Consider the following 18,696-nt stretch of genomic DNA (forward strand, 5'->3'; position numbering starts at 1 on the left):
TACATTCAAAGGCGTATTGTGGTATTTTTTTTTATTCAATTGAGATACGTGTTCATGTAGCATACGGAAGTGAAAAAAAAACTAATTCATTGCTGCATTCTGATAAAAAGTAATGGCTTAAACTACATAACCAAGCTCACACTAATCATTGGCGGATCCAGGTGTTTGTGGGGGGGGGGGGGGTCCGGGGGTTGGAACCCTCCTTTTTTGGACGATCAATGCATTTGAACAGGGACATGTGGTTGGAACTCCCCTTTATCTTTGGGTGGGAACCCCCTTTTTAAATTGGCTGGATCCGTCATTGCTAATGCTGTATTCATATACCAAATTTCCCTAAGGCTTTTATTTTGCTTGGTTACCTAATTTCAAAAGCAGTGAAAATATCTGATCAATACGAATCGATATTTTCGTTTATCTTATTTTTGTTTTTTCTGAAACAAAGACGCTAGTTGCATGGACCCCTTTTTTCTTAGTTATTACTTTTGTTCATAAATTGCACTTTTTGATGATTTCTTAGGATATTAAAATGACAGGCTGAACACTCCCATATCAAAGGAATAAAAATGTTTTGATATTATATTTCCTTTGAAAAATTCCATAAGATGTACTACTATTCATGTCTACATTTAACCAGAAATCTTTACAGATCATTTGGGGTCCAAAAAAGGCCGCCACAATTTTTATACTTTAGTGAGTATCTTAACTACAGACGCTATATTTTTCTATTCTTAGAGAATGGCGGACAGTAAATTGTGTGCTGGTTGTCAGCGCGGTGGTGAAGACATTACAGCTGTATCTTGGTGCAGTGATTGCAGGGAACTTGTATGTAAGGCGTGTTCCAGAGTTCACGAAAAGATGTTCCCACCTCACAAGGTAGTACCAATGAAAGAAATATGACAACTTAGTTCTTCACTTTTCAAATTGTTCAAGAACTGCAAGAATCACCCAGATCAAAAGATAATACTGTACTACTGTCAACATGACAAAGTAATCTGCGATTCATGTGTTCCGATATCACATCAACATTGCAAGTCTAGCATTTCAATTGAAAAAGCTGCTACAGGCGTGAAAGATGGCACTGCTATTTCTGATCTAGAGAGAAGGCTTTCCAACCTATGCCAAGTTACAGAGGACATACTGAGTCAAAATGAGACAACACTTGTTGATTTAGAAGAAAATGGAAACAAAATTAAAAAAAGGGTGTCGGAAATGAAGCAGAATATTATTGCTTATTTAGATAGGTTAGAAGCAGATATTCATAAAGACATTGATTCTAGGTATAAAACCTGTACTGATATGGTGTCCCGAAACAGAAATAGCTTCCAGTCCAGCTCAGACTCTCTGTCTACATGGAAAAGTGATCTACATTCACTCAAGCAACATACATCAGAAATCGATTTATTCCAGTTGGTAAAATTTTTAGATGCAAAAACTTACCAGAAAGAATTGGAAGTCAGAGATATCCAAGCAACTACTGTTTCGATACTAAAATATCATCCGCCAGAATCTGAGTCGAACATTAGTAAACTAGTCCCAGACTTAGGTACAATAACGGTAGACAATATCCAAATCCAAATGCCTTTACTAAATATTGATCAACAAGGTCAATACCTCGTTAGGGACGAAAGAAAGTTATCACTGAAACATTCATTCCCGACCAGGCAATTAGGAAATGAAGTAAGTATCCGTAGTGGATGCTTTATTTCTGATGATAGGTTACTACTCTATCAATTCAGGGGCAAACACCTTTTTGTTTGTAAACTTGATGGGTCGAACTTTAGCGTGATTAGTTTGGATTATGAACCATTCAATATATGCTTATATGACAAAAACCACGCTGTAGTATCTCTTGGTGATAAAGGTATCCAGATCGTAAACCTGACATCATTGAAGCCTGGAAGGATAATTCAAGTTGAAGGCATCTGTTTTGGAATCACCAGTGTAAAGGATAAGATCTGGGTAAAAAATAAACTTCAAACTCTAACAATAGTGGATATCAATGGTAAAGTTCTTAAAGTACTACACACAAAATTTAATCCTTATGAGATCTGTGCCAATCAGGATGGTGATGTCTATTGTACTGATTTGTATAGTAAGAAAGTATTCCTAGTTTCTTTGGATGGAAAAGAACGTGAGATATACAACAGTTCTGCTTTGAAAGATGCTACTAGTGTAGCTGTAGATGACCGTGGTGATTTGTATGTAACAGGACTTTCCTCAAACAACATACATAGAATATCTAATGATGGACAGAAACATGACATTGTCTTGTCAGCAGAAGATGGTATCAATCTACCAAGCAGTTTATCTTACAACAATGAAACAAGAGAACTCTTAGTCTTAAACGACCATAGGAAATTTATCATTATCTATAAAACACAATAAGCAAAGGCTAATTAACACTTCACTGACTGTAGCTATAGGTGATTAGCCTAAAGATAAAACATTAAGTTTTTATATACTAATGAAAAATTGATTGATATAACCAGGTTATCAAACATCGTTGAAACTTTTTCAGATTTACCCTTTTACTGACAAGAAGAAACCTAACCGAAAGTATTCCAATAACTATTTAAATCTGAAGTGTAATGAATATGAGACCTACTTCTAAATTGTGAAAAAAAAGGTTGAATGATCCCCGCTAATGGAGTTTGCTTTTTTGTTGTGTGTCAAAAGTCTGTCTTTTGAACGTTTATCTTTCATGTATATTGTACATTTCCTTTTACACAGCAAGTGTTGCTAGTGTTACTGTGTGAAAATCCAGTGAGTTTCATCAATTTGTTTTGTTCAATAACAAATTGCACTTTCTGCTATTAACAATTTACTTCACTAGTCCAGCATTCCAGTGAAGAATACCTGTGTGTAAATACCATAAATCTAGAGTTGTTTTCTTGTAAGCATCATTGTATTCAATTAACATTAGTTTTTATTCAACAGCTAAATTATAAAATTATCAGCAATGAAATAAACAAGTAAATATTAGTGACATTTATTTGTTTAACTATTTACTTTATCATGTTTATATATCATCTAGCAATAATTGTTTTTTAGTATTGTTTCCGAATTTTTTTTCATATTTTCTCCGTAAACGTGTGAATTGCTTTTCTATCAAATATCTTCCTAGTTTTGAAACAAAATTGTCACACCGGTCATGACTTTAAAAATAAAATAAACAGATGTAATGTAGCATTTTCACAGGTATTTCTGAATCAAAATTTATCTTTAGTATAATTAGACTAAATATTTGAATCTGAAAGTACCTGAATATTGTCTTATCATGTTATGGAATCTAGTCTAGTAAATATGGCCCCAGTTGTTAGAAATGAAGATAATAGGCTGACCTTTCAAAACTGATATTTGTTTATTATATCATCTTCATATCGGAAAGTAATATATAGGTTACCAAATGGCTTCAAACATTTAAAAGAAAATGAATATTTTATAGTCAGCCATAGATATTCCAACATGAAAAGTGTGAAACATTTTATACTAGAAAATTAACAGACTAAGTTATTTCCTGTTACAATACTTTTTTTTTTCTCGAAAAACTAAGGATTGTCTTATCCCAGGAATAGCTTACCTTAGCCGTATTTGACATATTTTTTTTTGGAATTTTGGGTCCTCAATGCTCTTCAACTTTGTACTAGTTTGGCTTTATATCTATTTTGATCTGAGTGTCACTGATGAGTCTTATGTAGACGAAACGCGCATCTGGCGTATTAAATTATAATCCGGGTATCTTTGATAACTAATTATAAAATTTAAATTAGACAAACACAAAAATGAAAGACAAAGATTAACGACAATCGCGGATTTGAATGATCCCGATTTAGGAACTATACATAAAGAAAGTAGTGTTATTTGAAACAAGTAGCAAAAATATATAGGTAGTAACATTCTTGTGGGGCTCATTTTGAAGAATTGAATTATGGTGAGGAACTGTGATAATAGGCAGAGAAACCCACTCTATTAAAAACAATTTCTTTATTGGAGCACCACTGATAAGTGTTCTGCATACAAAATGCGCATCTGGATGCGTACAAAACAATAAACCCGTTATCTTCAATGAGTCATTGCAAACGTTTATAAAATTATAAAACCTCGTAATGTTAATTACAAAAATATTGAATTTGATGCTAAAATTTAAAACGAATGGAATAGGACTTCAACATACGTTACATGTTAGAAGAAATGGTTTTACCGTGATTGTCTAAATTTGCCATTCCCAGGCCTGGAGGACTGATATTGGTTGTATTTAGTCCAAGAAAGCCTTTTTTAACAATCTCGATATAATACTTACAGACGATACTAAGACTTATATTTTTTTCTGGATGCACTTTCATCGGGAATGTTAAAACCCAAACATTCAAAAGCAGACTATCTTTACAAAATAATGTGTCTTTTCAAATTAACTTCAAACAACGACAACACCTTTAGTGTGCCGCTGTCTCTAAAATTCAAAAACGGAAAGTCCGTAATCAAATGGCATAATCAAATACACAAACTCATCAAACGAATTGAAAACCACTGTTATATTTCTGACTTCGTACAGGCATTTTAATATGTAGAAATTTGTAGATTAAACCTTGACTTAAAGCTTCCTTAATCTCTTTTTTGTAAGACAGTCGCATAAAATTTCATGATATTGACAACGATTTGTGATCAAAATAAACAAGCATAGAATGTAACAGCACGATGACCGTAGTGCACTATTTTGTATTTGCTAATATGTGCTGCTTTCTCTAAAATCATCATCGTTGGTAATTTGTTTGAGCAGATGGTATATTCCTTATGACGAATGCATCTCCAATCATGAAAATTGAAAATTCAATTAAGGAAACAAAAATGTAATTTTTAACGTGCATTGTACGCCCTAAACGCCGCTCTAAAACCCGCCTTGTCCGTGGGATCCTTGTGTATTAAGGATGTGTATAGTTATATATGCATCAGTATACAAAGCGTTGGGATAATTTAATTCGGAAGATATGCTGTGTAAACGTAAAAGCAAACATAACTAACTGAAATCACCCGAAGTTGTTGGTGGGGTTTGTGTTGCTTAGTCTTTAGTTTTCTATGTTGTGTCTTGTGTACTATTATTTTTCTGTTTGTCTTTTTATTTTTTAGCCATGGTGTTGTCAGGTTTTTTAGGGGGATTTATGAGTTTGACTGTTCCTCTGGTATCTTTCGCTCCTTTTTTTTTGCGTTAATACATGTATTATGAATCATATACTTGACTTACAATTTGGTTAGCTACAGGGTCTAACAATATCTTTAATTTCAGTATTTATCAACATAAACACGATACATGTGATTTAAATTTTAAAACCGATTCTGTCAAATCACCTGTGGAAAAAACGGATTTGTTTTTTTCTCAATTGATTTATGAGTTGTTTCGAACAGCAGTATATTACTGTTGCCTTTATTTTGCATATCTTGGTCACGCATTAAATTTCAGTTCATGAAAGATTCAAATTGTGAGTCAGTTATTTGGGACTTTATATTAAGACCAAATATTAAAAAAAAAACTTGAATGTTTCTTATGGAATGTAGTTTAAAAATAGTACACAGGGATTTGTATTATATTGAAGGTTGAGTGATGCCACCTAACGGGTTTTATTTTTGTTAAAAGGACTTTTCGTGAATCTTATTTTAGTTAGTCGATATCGCTATCACGACACGGTAAGTCGTACATTTGTCGTAATAACACTTTAGTAATGCGTTATATTGACTTGGTAACTTCTTATGGCCACTTAATAGCTCGCAAAATAATAGTATTTATAGATACTTGGTCATTCGATTTAACGTATTAGTTACTCACTTTTTAAAACAAGTTTGTTCTAATATTATGAACAAATTCATTTATTTTGTAAAATAAAAGTATAACAATATTTTATGTACTCCTTACAACAAATCAAAATTTTTACATTTACCTGTGTACTTTACAGTCGGAAACCCGGTTGAAATAGAACAAAAGAATCGAAGCTCTTTGTTAGAGAAGGCGACAAATGTGTACTGCATTGTTTACTATAGTGACAAAAATTTTAAAAGTTAATAGAAACAAACAAAATGACAATTTTCTTCTCAATTACGAGGTGTTTTATTTTAAAAACACCATTTGCATAAGTTTTCAATTTATCTAGTACATAGTTAAGCAGAACCATTAGATTTCAAGTCGACGACATGGGTATCTTTCAAGTTGGATGAAGAAAATGCATAACCTCCGATTTTTGTGAAAAAATTACCACGGACGGAAAACATATCAATCTATTAGTTCAAAAATTTTCGTGTCTGCCCTTCCATTATGTGACTCAAGAAAAAATTCCAAAAAATGGATAACAATTGTATCGAAAAGAGAAAATCGAGTGCACCTTTTTATGTTAGGGCGTGTTTGAGTTGAATATTTTGTCTTGATATCGTACAAAGCAAGAATATTTCATACATCGTCTCGCTTCAGATTCTATCCTTTTTATATATCAAAGCTACAGATGGACTTTATAACACAAACAAATAACAGTACTAAAAGATGAAATATATGGGTCAAGTGAAATACCTATCTAATGAGTCACAAAAACAGAGAAGGTGTGTTCGAATAGCTATTTTTTTACTGAAAGTACTTGACGACAGTCTTTCAAGTTGGATGATGAATATGCAGATCTTCGAAAAAATATAATTTTTTGTGTGTGAAAACTAGGGTTTATAGTCTTTATACACTAAAAAAAATCTAGTCTGCCCTTCAACGAAATTTTTAATTAGAATTTTTTTAAATGTTTATCAATTTTCGAAAAAAAACACCTGACAACCGAACAGACAATAGTTTTAAGTTGAATCAATGCAGACAAGATCATTAACTGATGCTCTGTTAGCTAGTTGATACATTTGTCTTTTAAAATACAACTGCAATATAAGGTTCATAATGGTGCAATGTGGATAAATTTATCGGTTTCAATGAGCAAAATTGGTAGCGCGTCATCCCTACTATGGCTTCCATTTCTACGATTTTGAAAATGAACTGGCGTAATGGGGAGATAATTCTGACGAAGTAGAGTCCTGACTGTTTAATTTATTAAACGCTAAATTATATAAAGATATAATTGGCTTTTTGATATAGTTTTACATCTCTCCCCCTTGCTTTTAATTAATATTGCATTTATATTGTGTCATAGATCAAATTTATTCGTTCAGTGTACGTTTACTTGATTTTGTTAATATGTGTTTTGATTGAGTTAACGAAACCATTTCAATTGATATTTTAGGGTGTTTCTTTCTATACTGCAATGTTACAACACTGATTCGGGTAATGGTGAAGGTTGGCACCTGTTAAACGATTAAACCTGTTACATTTGTTTGCACCTGTCCGATGTCAGGCACCTGATGTTCAGTGGTTGTCGTTTATTGATGTGGTTCATTAGAGTTTCTCGTTTCTTGTTTTTCAGGTAGATTAGACCTTTAGTTTTATGTTTGAATGGTTTTGCACTAGTAGTTTTTGGTGTCCTTTTATAACTTGCTGCTCGGTGTCTCAGCCAATGCTCCGTATTGAAGGCCCTATTCTATCTATAGGTCGCACTTCTGTAATTATGGACAATCCATTTTCCCATAGGAACTCCCTTTACGGCTAAAACTGTACCACATTTACTATGAAGTTTTGAAAAAAATCATATCCTAGAATGGAAAGTTCATATGCACTACAATTTTTTTAAAGGTCAAAATATAGGGCTATGCGGCATATTTTCAACGTGTGTATGCCCCGAACTTCTAAGAGTTTAAACTAACACTAAATTTCTTAACTACCCCTAATTTTACCACGTGTACATGTTTCAATATAAACAATATACACATGAATGTCTCTATGGAATGCAACAAAGAGATCATAACTGGGACCCAGTATGTAAACAAAATTAATTATCTATGAATATTCTATAAAAGAGGCGTGGTTTCAGAAACAGCTGTATTTACGAAGCGCAACCTATAATGGTTTACTTTTTACTCATTGTGACTTGAATGGAGTGTTGTATCATTGGCACTCATACAACATCTTCTTATATCTACCTGCTTCTTCAATACTATATTGTATTTAAATAGCCCATCCGAGCTCACCCATGAGCATGAATGTTAGGCCCGGTGTTTCTGCCGTGTTTGGGGAAAAGATCCCTGAGTCCGGCTTCATCAGTGGTCGACTCAATAAGTTGTATATTGGCGTATTATTTATGTTTTTTGTTTTATTTCGTATATTATATTGGACCATACACCGGTTGTCTTTGAATAACATATTAGTTAATTATGATTTATTTTTTGTGAGATCAGTATCATATTGTGTTGTGAAAGGTTGAGCAAACTATACCCACTAATGCTTTGATAATAGTTCTTGTAAATTTGTATGTCTTTTATAAGCTATAATAGGCTGGCGATTAAATATGTTCAAACAATTAGGGTTTAATGAAATAAGGTTCCAGTGTTTTGTAATTATATTTTTCAGTTTCTGTATAGATGGGTTGAATTTTGTTAACATAACTAGTGGTTGTTCCCGTTTCGTTTGGCGTTGTATAAGCAGGTTTTTCCTTTCTATATTTTGTGTTTGATTAAAAATTTCGTTGATTTCAGATATTTTATATCCTCGTTTGAGGAGACGTGTTTTAAAAGCTTCTAACTGTTTTTTAAGTTCAGTTTTGCTACTGGTGTTTCTGATGTATCTCAATACTTCACCCTTGATAAATCCTTTGAAAACACTTTTCGGGTGTGAGCTGTATCTGTGTAGATATTGAAATGTTTCAGTTGGTTTGAAATAGGTTTTAATGTCTAGTATGCCTTCGTTAAAGAATCTTTCTCCTTTATATATGACAGTGTCCAAGAATATTGTTTCATTACGGGAAAATTCGTAGGTGAACTTCAAGTGCGGGTGTGCAGTATTAGCTATTGTAAATAGTTCGTGTATTTCTTCTATAGGTCCGGAATATATAATCCAGCCATCATCCCTAAATCTGGAAGTCATTATCATTTTGTTTCTGTGCTGAAAGCGTTGTAAAACGTTTTCAAGAATGACGAACATTGTAAGATCTGCCAATTCAGCAGACGCCGATCCGCCCATCGGCACGCCCAAGGTTTCACGGTAAAGTTTATTGTTAAAAATAAATTCATTGTTTTCTAGAATAAGCCTTAATAGGCGAAGTATACTGTCCTTTGGTGGAACTTTGATTTCATACTCACTTGGATCAATATTGGTCAGTGCCGCGTTAGTGGCTTCTAGTATTTCATTAAATGTAAAGCAAGTGTACATGTTTTTTGCATCGAATGTTACTAGATAGCAGTCTCTTTGTGGTTTTATATTTTCAATCGAATTAATAAAACTTGACGTATCTTTTATATATGTATATTGTTTTTTAACAAGTGGAACAAGAAAATAATCGATATAGTGCCCAATATTGTGTAGGGGCGTACCACACACTGATACAATTGGTCTGCCTGGAATTAAATTTTCTCGTCTAGCTGTTTCATTTCTCTCCATTTCTGATAGTATATTTTGGGATAGTTTATGTATTTTAGGCAACAGATAGAATTTTCCTACTTTAGTTGTATTGATGTTTTCTTTCAAATATTTGAATGTTATATTATCAATATAATTATCATTATGTAGGTCTCTGATTATACTAAATGCCGTTTCAGCTACCTCCTTTACGTTGGATTCAACAACTTCTTCGTAATGTATATTATGTAATTGTCTTAACCCTTCACGTAAATAGTTGTCTTTGTCAAGAATACATAGTGTTGAGTTTTTGTCTGCTTTACGTATTATAATGTTATTATTTTTCTTTAGATTCCGAATAGCTGACAATTCCTCGGCGGATATATTTCTGGTGTGTTTGTTTATTTTCATTCTACTAAGTTCTATTTTTGTTGAGAATATGTAATTTTCAATTGCTGGACAAGAATCCAGCGGTTTATATCCCGAATTTATGTAAAAAGGGTGTCTCTTGTAAATTCTACCATCATTATAGAGATATCGACATCTAAGTTTTCTTGAGAATTCGTCGAAGTCCTTCATAACGTTTCGTATGGCATTTTTGTTCGAAGGGTTAATTATGAACTTTACACCTTTTGCAAGTAATAAGGTTTCATGATCCGTCAAATTATGTCCCGACACATTTTTTACAAATAATTTGGCATTTTTTACTAACTTGGTATGTAATTTACTCCTTTTATTGTTGTTATTTTCTACAAGTTTATGTCGTACTTTTTTGTTTTTAATAGTTCGTTTAAAGCGTCTGGCCATGTTGATTGTAAAGTAGTGAACTGATTCTGTGCACGTGCTATGTTAACCTCATTTCTCGTGTTACATAGCGATCACCTGCAGATAATGTTTGGGTCAGATTTGTGATAAAAATAGAATGACTTGCAGAAGGTTAATTAGCTGAATAGTTATGAATGGAATATATGACCTCCTAAGATCTTCCCATAGCGTAAATAATTGTAGTTTGTGGTTTTGTACAATGTTATTTTTTTTATAAATTTTACATTTTTCTGCACATCCCTGAATATTAGATTATAATACAATTGATATCGTTGATTCTGTTACATTGTATAGTGTATGGATATTTGATTGTTTTAATCGATACTGTTTATCTGTCTTAACTGGTATACTCTGCATTTAATTTAATGTGTGCCGGGTTGAGAGATATTATATCCTTATCGTTTCGTTTTAGGGATAATAAATAAGGTTTAATTATAATATGTACAGTGGTAGTTGATATGGCCAATACTAATATAATTTTCATCATAAGTTTACTAACCAGTCGTAGAAAATTTAAAATAGAAATAAATAAATACCAACATCTATCATAACATACAAGTTTAATGTTTTAATCTTAGGTAGACTTACATTTGTATAGTAATATAATTGTCCAAAAATTAAGTAGGAACAAATAGCGTAATATATTCAGATGCACAGTTTATCTTCTTCTATTTAATTTGCCGGTAGAATCGTGCCTGTTGTAATAAGGGCGATTTCGATCCCTATTAAACTTGTTGGTGTTTACCGATGTTGAGTTCATTCTGTTCACACTTGTTCTATATTCTTCCGTCCACTTGTTTTTAAGTTTAAGCAGTTCATCATTGAACTCACTTATAGCCTTGTTACCATCTTTTCCCCAAACACGGCAGAAACACCGGGCCTAACATTCATGCTCATGGGTGAGCTCGGATGGGCTATTTAAATACTGGGTGAGCTCGGATGGGCTATTTAAATACACAACGAAATTTTTAATCAAACACAAAATATAGAAAGGAAAAACCTGCTTATACAACGCCAAACGAAACGGGAACAACCACTAGTTATGTTAACAAAATTCAACCCATCTATACAGAAACTGAAAAATATAATTACAAAACACTGGAACCTTATTTCATTAAACCCTAATTGTTTGAACATATTTAATCGCCAGCCTATTATAGCTTATAAAAGACATACAAATTTACAAGAACTATTATCAAAGCATTAGTGGGTATAGTTTGCTCAACCTTTCACAACACAATATGATACTGATCTCACAAAAAATAAATCATAATTAACTAATATGTTATTCAAAGACAACCGGTGTATGGTCCAATATAAAATACGAAATAAAACAAAAGACATAAATAATACGCTAATATACAACTTATTAAGTCGATCACTGATGAAGCCGGACTCAGGGATCTTTTCCCCAAACACGGCAGAAACACCGGGCCTAACATTCATGCTCATGGGTGAGCTCGGATTGGGCTATTTAAATACGTTGTCTTTTGATTATAATTGATATTTTACCAAATCACTTATTTACATCGTTCATACATAACTTTCTCAGGACACCACCCAGGTTGCTTCAAACTTCTCTTAGTAGATGACAGATGACAAACCACAGTTAACAATCAATACCGTAATTTTTTATAAATGATATTACAACGTTATAAAACTGCATTTAAACTGTCAAACTACAGAACTGGTACTTCTGTGATATCCTAATCATTGAATGACGTGTCTCGTATACAACCTTTTAACCTGAAAATTTCGAAGTTCGCTCACATTACTTCTTGCAATTATGTGGCGCTACAATAACAAACTCTCTCTCAAAAAAACTAATTCAACTACGTACAATAGCCCGCTACAAAAATTAGAAAAGGAATATAACTTAACGACAACAGAATACGACGGTTACATTTATGTGTGTGAAAAACCGCCAACAGACAAAGAAACTGCAGTAGCAGTAAAAAATTTGGCGAAACTAAACATGGACCACTCTGACTTGAACTTTACATTAGAACATCTAACCCAGAGGGACATTCTTTGCCAGAATCCCTCAGTATGGATACAACTAAGAATGACAACCCAGTAAATTTTTTCGACATCGACTTGACATCTCCAATTCAACAGGCAACACCTACAGTCGGAGCAACCATCAAAGCGATTAACACCATCCTTGAAAATAGACACCATATTCTCACACTAGAATATACCATGAGAAAAGAATCAACTAGAAAACCCATATTTTTGAATACAAACATTGACTTTAGACCATTCTATGGATCAAATGAAGCCAAGGACTTCTTTGTGGGAAAATTAAAGATTATACGTCAAGAATCTGACCAGGGTATCCTGGAAAAACTAACCGCATCTTGCAAGGAGTTTACTACCAAATGTACAGTCGATGCTGATAAACTTAAATTGGATCTATACAAAGAACTAAACTCGGGTTCCGAAAGTGGTAACAAGGCTATAAGTGAGTTCAATGATGAACTGCTTAAACTTAAAAACAAGTGGACGGAAGAATATAGAACAGGTGTGAACAGAATGAACTCAACATCGGAAAACACCAACAAGTTTAATAGGGATCGAAATCGCCCTTATTACAACAGGCACGATTCTACCGGCAAATAAAATAGAAGAAGATAAACTCCATCTGAATATATTACGCTATTTGTTCCTACTTAATTTTTGGACAATTATATTACTATACACATGTAAGTCTACCTAAGATTAAAACATTAAACTTGTATGTTATGATAGATGTTGGTATTTATTTATTTCTATTTTAAATTTTCTACGACTGGTTAGTAAACTTATGATGAAAATTATATTAATATTGGCCATATCACCTACCACTGTACATATTATAATTAAACCTTATTGATCACCCCTAAAACGAAACGATAAGGATATAATATCTCTCAACCCGGCACACATTAAATTAAATGCAGAGTATACCAGTTAAGACAGATAAACAGTATCGATTAAAACAATCAAATATCTATACACTATACAATGTAACAAAATCAACGATATCAATTGTATTATAATCTAATATTCAGGGATGTGAAGAAAAATGTAAAATTTATAAAAAAAATAAAAAAAAATAACATTGAACAAAACCACAAACTACACTTATTTACGCTATGGGAAGATCTTAGGAGGTCATATATTCCATTCATAACTATTCAGCTAATTAACCTTCTGCAAGTCATTCTATTTTTATCACAAATCTGACCCAAACATTATCTGCAGGTGATCGCTATGTAACAAGAGAAATGAGGTTAACATAGCACGTGCACAGAATCAGTTCACTACTTTACAATCAACATGGCCAGACGCTTTAAACGAACTATTAAAAACAAAAAGTACGACATAAACTTGTAGAAAATAACAACAATAAAAGGAGCAAATTACATACCAAGTTAGTAAAAAATGCCAAATTATTTGTAAAATATATGTCGGGACATAATTTGACGGATCATGAAACCTTATTACTTGCAAAAGGTGTAAAGTTCATAATTAACCCTTCGAACAAAAATGCCATACGAAACGTATCTGAAATCAACGAAATTTTTATTCAAACACAAAATATAGAAGGGAAAAACCTGCTTATACAACGCCAAACGAAACGGGAACAACCATTAGTTATGTTAACAAAATTCAACCCATCTATACAGAAACTGAAAAATATAATTACAAAACACTGGAACCTTATTTCATTAAACCCTAATTGTTTGAACATATTTAATCGCCAGCCTATTATAGCTTATAAAAGACATACAAATTTACAAGAACTATTATCAAAGCATTAGTGGGTATAGTTTGCCCAACCTTTCACAACACAATATGATACTGATCTCACAAAAAATAAATCATAATTAACTAATATGTTATTCAAAGACAACCGGTGTATGGTCCAATATAACATACGAAATAAAACAAAAAACATAAATAATACGCCAATATACAACTTATTTAGTCGACCACTGATGAAGCCGGACTCACGGATCTTTTCCCCAAACACGGCAGAAACACCGGGCCTAACATTCATGCTCATGGGTGAGCTCGGATGGGCTATTTAAATACATTTAAAATATACAGCATACTGCTATATAGTAATAGTATCATTGTTGAGAGTTCTAGCTGTAACCATTGATTTAGTTAAACTTGTCAAGAGTGTTTTTGTTTGACTTGTTTGACGTTTAAGGTGTCATACCACCAATTACTCCCTCAAATTTAGAACGTATGTGAAAGTAGGCCTACTCGGACAAAAAATAGTGCATTTGATGTCATTGTTTACTTAAACTAACCAACAACTTAGCAGAAATGAAACTTTTGGTGAAAGAGAAATATATTAAGACCATTTTGAGCTAAAATTTACTTGTTTATGAGTTTGCATTCAAAATTGGGGATTAATGCACTCCATAGTATACTAATTTAAGATTTCCAGAAAACCAGGGGTTATTTTTAAACATCTGTTGAAAATTGGCATGTAGAAAGCTGATACATGTACAATACAGGATATACCTGGTTTCTGTGAAGTTAAACTTAAGGTAAAATATTTAGAAAGCTGTAAAAATGGTAAAATTTGGTTGAACAGATAGGGACTTTTAATTGGTGGTATGACACCTTAATAGAAGACGGAAATTAAGGCAACAGTTATATACCGCTGTTCGAAAAGTCATAAATTGATTGAGACAAAAACAAATCCGGGTTACAACCTAAAACCGAGGGTAATACATCAACTATAAGGAAAAATTCCGGTTTGACTTTCATTTTTCAAACACAGATAAATTGGTTGCAGCTTTCTCAGGCATTGTTAATCGCAGACTAATTTGGCTTTTTTTCAGGTTTCGTTTCATAATACAGCTCGTTACGTTTTTACGTATTTAGACATCACTTACTTTCAAATGTTTAGGTTAGAACGTTCCTGGTGAAGGTTAATCCAGAAAGGTGCTTCAGAAGCAAGAAACTGCTGTTACTTTCATTTATTTATATTTCTCTTTTACAATTTACATAAATTTAAACGCTACTACAGTCTTTCCATGGATACTCTGCTCCATACTCACAAACGAATTGAAGAAATATATCTCGATAATTACTTGTAGGCTTGTAACCGTCAAAGTTGTACGTATATCTGTACCTGACTGCTTCGGCAATGTCGTCACCATACATCTGGGGTTCTTCTTTCGTCACTTTGATAACGCCGGAACACTTTTTATAAAAAAGTGTTTTGGACGATCTGTCTATACACCGTGGCTGACAGACATGGCCGTGAAGATCATAAACACTCACATAAGATGTTGCAGATCCACTCCGAGGATTTTTTACACCAACATAAGCGACTGTTTCGTATACCATCTGCCGTGTATCGATGATACCATAATCGATGTATCGACCTTTGTACGATATACCATCGGATTGTACGAAAAACTTGGTTGCTCCAGATTGAGAATCGGAAACCCGTCTTTTGTCTACTCCTGGTTTAAAATAATCCCATAATTTTGAGGTTTTGTCGTTTGAATAAATATCATCGTTGTCATCTATACTACCATTTCGTACAGGGTTGCAACCGAAATGTTGTCCCATCGGTCTGATATACATCAACGTGACTGGAATGAAGGCCCATTGACTTACATCAGCTTCTCCATCAATCACAAAATTGTTCTGATATGAACTGTCCATAACAGATTTATACTCGTCTTCTTCGTATTCTACGTCACGTTTTTTTCTTCTCCCAAAGGGTGATGACGAACTACGCAAAATTGGTATACATCGTCCAGATGAGCATCTCAAAAATTGAGGACTTTGACAGTCAGAGTTACGTGTGCACGTGATTTCTCCAGGAGATGGCGCATAATTGGTTATTCTTTCATCGAAAATTTTAAGATATCCCATGCTATTTGTAAATTCATTTAAATTACCATTTGCTCGGTTCGGTTGATGGAATATATCAGCAGTAACTGGATAATCAAATTCGAAATCATTACCTGAAATATAGACATTTTAATGAAATTGAGCGTGAATTATGATCAAAGACATACGACAAATTGTATATTTCTATGTTAAAATCGAAACAATTTTGGTTAAAGTTGGAAATGATTTATAAAGTGTATCTTCAAATTCAACTATTGTTCAATCTTACCGATATTTTACCTTTTATTGAACTTATATACATTGTAGAACCTTAGACTATATATGTTTAATAACGCACTGTTTACATTCTTAATTTTTGGGCTATTTTTATGTTAAGCTGAAGTTAATTTTCATTCATGATTGACTCCAATAAAACTTACCTATAAAAGATTTTGCATTGTCTCTGAAATCTTGCCAGACTTTGCCTACATAGCAGTGATGCAAGTAGAACACCGGGTCATCTGGAGAAACATTAATATCGTTCATCGTGCCACCAATAGTGGCGTGTGCATAATTATGACACGCCTCTAAGTTACGATTAGTACCAGCCAATGGTTCCAATATTCTGGAGTTTCTGCTTTCCCGTATTATGTTTCTGTAACAATCTGCCGGAAAGTAGTCTCTTCCTGACCCGCCATTTCTTGTGAGTGGGACATACTGTCGGTCCTGTGTTTAATATCGCCAGTTCTCAAATGGTACTACCCTAACCTGGCCCCCGTCAATATTACCAATACCCTCAGCAGACCATAAATTGGACATCCATGGATTCGGTAAACTGTTTTCCATTGTGGTGTCGGTATAGGGTAGGGTAACAGTTCGATCGAAACGGCGTAGGGCTTGTTCAAATCTGTAAAATATTTACCAACAGGAGAGAGAGAGAGAGAGAGAGAGAGAGAGAGAGAGAGAGAGAGAGAGACTTTTATATGGAACTTTATAAGGACAAGTATACTAGCCACCACCGTATTTTAGTATATTTATTCATGTAATCGTATGTTCAACCATAATGTAGGTCTTCAAATAACATCTTGTTTATACAGTTGTATTTACGTGTTTTACGTAGTTTGTCCAATATCCCAAAACTTGGGTAGACAACGGTGACCTATCATATAAAAGGAAGTCCCGACAAGGATAACAAGTCTTGATTTTTAAATGCTACTATACATATTGAATATAACGTTATAAATTTTACCGTTAATTTTGTTTCCACGCAATTTCTGAAACAATCCATTTCTCCATACACTATCAAATGCTTTAGCAAAGTCTATAAAGGCACAACACATTTTTCTTTTCACTTTTCATTAAACTAAATAACATGTAAATAACAAATAAAATGCTTTAAATACTCATTTATAATAATATCGTCACCAGAGGCTTTATTATTTTTCAGATTTTTAACTGTTTTTTTTTCAATTTCATCTACAGTTATGGGTACATTTAATGACATGTCTAATCTATCTATATCGTTTTGGTTGTTTACATTTTCGCCATCTTCATTTACACTACCAGCATTTCATGTACAAAATAATCTAACAATATGTTCATAGGTATATTAGGGTTTTCTGGGTTTTTTCCACCTTTCAAAATTTTCAAATATTCTTTTGGGTTAGTGGATTTCAAATTATTTATTTTATTTCTATTTTTTTCTTATGTTTTTTCATACTTTTATCCATAGTCCTCTTATATTTTTTCTCTAATGATTTAGTTTCGGCCTGTTGAAGTTGAGATCACTTTATTCTCAACTTTCTTTTTGATGATTTATTATTTCCTGGCTTCTTTACAATCATCATCAAAACCACGGTTTATATTATACTTTTATATTTTTGTAAATTTGGATTACCGGATTGATTTCGAGCTAATAGAACTTGACTGAAATTCTTTATCGTAAGTTTTAAAAATAATATTCTGAATAAAATTGGTTTTCTAACACAGTTATCCAAATGTTAAAATTCCTTTTTTATTAGCTACTCATTTTTTTTCGAAGATAAACATAGATTGATTGTTTATGTATTTAAATCCATTTTCTGTTCACGTGTTTCAGTAGATGTACGAGCATGCCCCCTTCCCCCTGGTTCCAAGAGTCATTGTTTATCAATGATTTGTATAGTAATATTTACATCACTATACAAAGCCCTGTGTCAGCTTAATTGTATATCAAGATGTGTATATTTTTTGTAAAGAAAAATAGAAGACAGTATAATCAATATTGATATATAAGATATAGAAGATGTGGTATGATTGCAGATGAGACTACTCTCCGCAAGAGACCAGAATGACACAACTTACCAATAATAGGTCATCGTACGGCCTTCAACAATGAAAAAAAGCTCAAACCGCATAGTCAGCTATACAAGGTATCGAAATAACAATGTAAAACCATTCAAACGAGAAAACTACCGGGCTTATTTAGGTATAAATCTCTTCGTATCAACATAAACATGATAAACACGAATGCGATTTAAATTTTAGCGCCGATTCAGTTATAAAATCACCGATAGTACATTTAA

At 33.0% G+C, this 18,696-nt stretch overlaps 2 protein-coding genes across 2 annotated transcripts in view; both read left to right on the forward strand.

Moving 5' to 3' along the window:
* Positions 1 to 18,696, forward strand: part of LOC143058221 (peroxisome proliferator-activated receptor gamma-like) — a 128,761-nt gene that overhangs the window by 102,445 nt on the left and 7,620 nt on the right. The gene's annotated exons all lie outside the window — the stretch shown is intronic.
* Positions 1 to 18,696, forward strand: part of LOC143058220 (uncharacterized) — a 322,046-nt gene that overhangs the window by 845 nt on the left and 302,505 nt on the right. The gene's annotated exons all lie outside the window — the stretch shown is intronic.

Source organism: Mytilus galloprovincialis, chromosome 14 (assembly GCF_965363235.1).
Source record: "Mytilus galloprovincialis chromosome 14, xbMytGall1.hap1.1, whole genome shotgun sequence".
NCBI classification, from domain to species: domain Eukaryota; kingdom Metazoa; phylum Mollusca; class Bivalvia; order Mytilida; family Mytilidae; genus Mytilus; species Mytilus galloprovincialis.